Source organism: Mesoplodon bidens (assembly GCF_964165515.1).
Source record: "Mesoplodon bidens genome assembly, contig: HAP1_SCAFFOLD_429, whole genome shotgun sequence".
In the NCBI taxonomy this organism is placed as follows: domain Eukaryota; kingdom Metazoa; phylum Chordata; class Mammalia; order Artiodactyla; family Ziphiidae; genus Mesoplodon; species Mesoplodon bidens.
In genome coordinates, this window is record NW_027671687.1 from 202,520 (window position 1) to 206,687 (window position 4,168).

At 42.0% G+C, this 4,168-nt stretch overlaps 1 pseudogene across 1 annotated transcript; it reads right to left on the reverse strand.

The window, feature by feature from the left end:
- Nucleotides 1–1,852: 1,852 nt before the first annotated feature.
- LOC308611184 (ferritin light chain-like) lies at nucleotides 1,853–3,615 on the reverse strand (annotated as a pseudogene). The gene is made up of 2 exons: nucleotides 3,130–3,615; nucleotides 1,853–2,042 (listed from the first exon to the last, which is right to left on the reverse strand). The product of its transcript is annotated as a ferritin light chain-like (transcript).
- Between the last annotated feature and the right edge of the window lie 553 nt (nucleotides 3,616–4,168).

The window sequence follows — 4,168 nt, forward strand, 5'->3', positions numbered from 1 at the left end:
ATCTGGCAACCTTCCATTTCTAGTCTATATAATCTGCAACCGTAGCATAATAAAACTTGCCTTGCAACCATCAGTTGTCTTGGTCCTTCTGACCCCATTCGTCGGTGCTACTTCAGTTCCTTACCCCGTCCCTTCTGACCCTGGGCGGTGAAATCCTCTTTCTCCGGCTGGTCCGCGGCACATATGAATAGATGTTTTTGTCTTGCTGTACTGCACTTATGCTGTCTAGTAACAGATATTTTGTCTGCTAGTTGTGTTGTAGATTATGTCTTTCCAAAGCGCTGAGGCAGTGCACCTATTCTGTAGTTGCAGCTGATGCCTGAATGTATCCTAGCTGACAAATTATTGATTAATAAGGACTTGAATTTCTAAAGATTTGTACTGTTAACCAAAATCTGAGCAAGGAGTCTCAAATGTAATTCTTAGCCAGAATTACATGTTAATGAACCATTTAACAGTGTAAATCAAGGAACATCAGTGTAGGGATTTCTTTTCATTTATTTTTTACCTGTTTGAAATATCAGTTAAAGGTTGGCAGCTTGGTTGCAGATGAACGGTCGTTTGAAGTTCACCAAACTACTTAATGTGGAAGTTTGTGGATAACAGACTTCCAACGCCCTCAAGGCTGTGACCTTGCAGCCATTTTACACAGCACATCATCATCCTATAGGGATGAACCTTTCCCTGGCCTGAAAAGTAGCCACTCTGTTGAAGCTTTGCTTATTGTAACAGGCTTTTGTTTCCAGGTTACATGTCTGTGGAAGACAGTTCTGAATAGAGATATAGATATTACTGGAAACTAATTGTTTTTCTATTATACTCTGCTTTATCAAAAAAGTAAAACATTAAATTGTGCTACAAAAATTCAGATGTTGTCTTGAAATCTTTAAACAATAAATGAATGATTTGCCCTTAAAAAAATGAATTAAGCAGTTAAGCTGTTGGTCCCACATCAGACAAATCATCCTTATACCTCCTGTCAATATTGTTAACAGAGACTGTTATTTTATGAATCCTTATGGTCCCGTGATTCTTTCTTTCATGTTTCAGGGCACAGCAGGTGAGAGAGTGGATTTGTTAAACTGGGTGGGTTTATCCTTCTTCTATGCGTTCATTCAATTTTATGTTCATTTACTTACTATACACATATGGCAATAGAAGCTGCTAAAGCAATCATTGCTATTCTGCAAAACAACAAGGCACAGAAGCAGATGTCTTATTTCCGAGATTTCTCCCCCCAGGATTATTGTGATTAAAGAAACTTTCCCGCAATTTCCTGGAGAGGACAAGGGGCTACTCGCTGGAGGTTTTTTAATGACTTGGAGAAAGGCTCAAATATGCCCCCATTATGGTAATCCACCCCAGGGGCAAACCACACAAGAATATTATGAATTTATTTTATTTTTCTATCCTTGCAAAGGTAATACTCAGCTCATTAGAATATGAAAACTTTACTGTCAAATTTCAGAATTACATGGATGAAGAAAATCACCAAAGTGGCATCATATCATGTGTGTTATAGTTGTATTGACTATATTGACTATATTAACGATGTTGTGTTAACAATGTATTGTATAACTCTATATTGAAAAGGCAAAATGCCGTACCTTATTTCAGAGAAAATAATTATGTTGGCAAACCCCAAATTGTACATTGTAGACAGGTCCTAGGAAAAGAAGATTTAATTCATAGTGGACAAGAGGTTAGCTTCTGTTTTCAGCCATGTGCTATTTCAAGAATTAAACATCATGAATAATACAGGATATAAGAGGAATAGTCTAAAGACGGAAAAGCACATTTTGATTAGGAAAGAGAATTTAAGGCTTAAGTCTTTATTTTTTTTTAAGGAAAACTGCCTTATTACTATGAGATAAGAAAATTGTTTCCTTCTCTTCTTCCCTGCTTTCTTCTTCTTCTTCTTCTTTTCTTTAACCTTTTTTACTTTGGATATTTGAATATTTGGATATTTGACCTCTAAGCTGAGATGACTGGAAATGCCTCCTCTGGGCACTAAATGCTGACATCTCCTGATAAGAGGGAAGCTGCAAAGTAGAAGAATTGAAGGTCAGTATGTTGATATTGGTCTCAAGCGCATTGATGTACATTTGTGTATTGGGGAACGGGAGTGAAGCTTGAGAGTGGGCCAGTGGGGAGGGGTAAATATTTTGTGATGCTGTCTACCTATGGGCTTATAAAGTTTACAGCTGCATTAGGAGGACCAGCATTACCATTCGCATGAAAAGTAGGGCAGACGTGAGTTGCAAAAGCTTCTAGCCATACACATAGGGAAATACATAAATGATACACCTTATTGCATTCACCCATTCACCCTCCCCTGTTCATGCTAATTGGAAATTTCTATCCATTTCAGAGAAGTAACACAACTATCAATCATTTTCCCTGGCACGAATCTTCCAGGAGGAAGAAAATGGAACACACCTAGTAGCAGAGCTCACGCACTAGCCCATGTGTCTTAGATTTAATATCTGATCACTAGCTGGATTGAAGCCAAGAGGTGGTTCACAAAGTTGCTGCATGTTAGAATCACCTGGGGAACTCTGAGACCTTCCCGTGCCCAGGCTCCTTCCTAGACCTACTGAATCAAAATCTCTGGGGCTGGGACCCAGACACCAAAGTTTCTCTTAAAAGCTCTTTAGGGGAAGGGATATGGGAACAGATGTATATGTATAACTGATTCAGTTTGTTGTAAAGCAGAAACCAATTTAAAAAAATATTTAATACTAAAAAAAAAAAAAAAACTCTTTAGGTAATTCATACGAGCAGCAAATCTTGAGAACCAGCCCAATAACGAGAACAAACGTATTTCACACAGATAAAGTGGGGCAATTCATATGTTAAAAGAACATGAATATATATATATATTTCTTTTTTTCTCTTTATTCTGTTTGTGTTTCAAATAGGCTTTTATTTTCCTTCTGCAGAAAGCGTTATTGTTTCCATTTGGTCCAAGGCTTGGGAGAGGGCTCCAGGGCGGTTACAAAGCTGCCTAGTGTCTGCAGAGCTGGGCTTCAGGCAGAAGCTCTGACACCAGAGGGGCTCCTCAGAGGCCGCTGGACTTCAGAGACTCCTGTTTGTGCTTGAGCGTGAGCCTTTCGAAAAGATACTCGCCCAGCACAGCCTGCGGACCAGCCAGCCTGCGGAGGTTGGTCAGGTGGTCGCCCATCTTCTTGATGAGTTTCAGCTGCTCCTCCAGGAAGCGGCTCTCCAGGAAGTCACAGAGGTGGGAGTCTGCGCGGGCAGGACGCAGGGCGCGCAGATCCGATAGTGCCTGGTTCAGGTTCTTCTCCCGAAGAATGGCGGCTTGCACAGTGTCCTGGGTTTTACCCCACTCATCTTGAGAAGGCTTCCGCGCATCCTGGAAGAGGGCGCGGCCGCAGCACTTGTTTTGCATTTTCAAGAGTCGCTGGGCGCCCTCACACTTCTCTTGAGCCAGTTGGCGAAAAATGTGGCCCCCATTGTCCAGAGTCCCACTGTTGCTGTGGAAATAGAAGCTTAGAGAGAGGTAAGTGTCCACAGATGCATGTTGAACAGGCGGTGGATGGCGGCCTCCACCTCGATGGAATAATTCTGACGAACCTGGGAACTCGTGGTTGATCAGTGATAAGGAGCTAAGCTCCCAAAACGGTGTTGGCCTGTCCTGGAGGCTGAGGATAGCTGAGTGGCTGATTCCAAAGGTTGCGACAGGAAGCAATGTTGGAGGGTGGTCGGGGGATGGAGCAAGGAGCGTCCCTGGGTCTGTTCATTCCAAACACTGTTGAAGCCAAAGACAGATCTGCAGGACTGCCGAGTGCACTGCCTCAAATAGGCTTTGATATAAATGAACAAGAAGTCCAAGCAAGGACAAAACTTACCCTTCCCCCCACCAAAATAGCTGGTGATACTAGGATCTAGATCTGGGAAGGGATTCTTCCATTACTTTAACATTCCAAGCCACTAGAGCAGTGGTTCTCAAAGTATGGTCACCTTGTAACCAAGCAGTACCCTATGGGGCCTTCCTAGGACAGACCCATCCCCCATAGCCTCTACTGTAGTTCCTCTCTGAAGTACTCAGATAATAGTATCTCAGGCATATTTCTTGAGTTTTCAGATGCTAAAAACCACCACCCAATGGAAGAAATTAACTCTTTGATGATCATGAGCACACAGC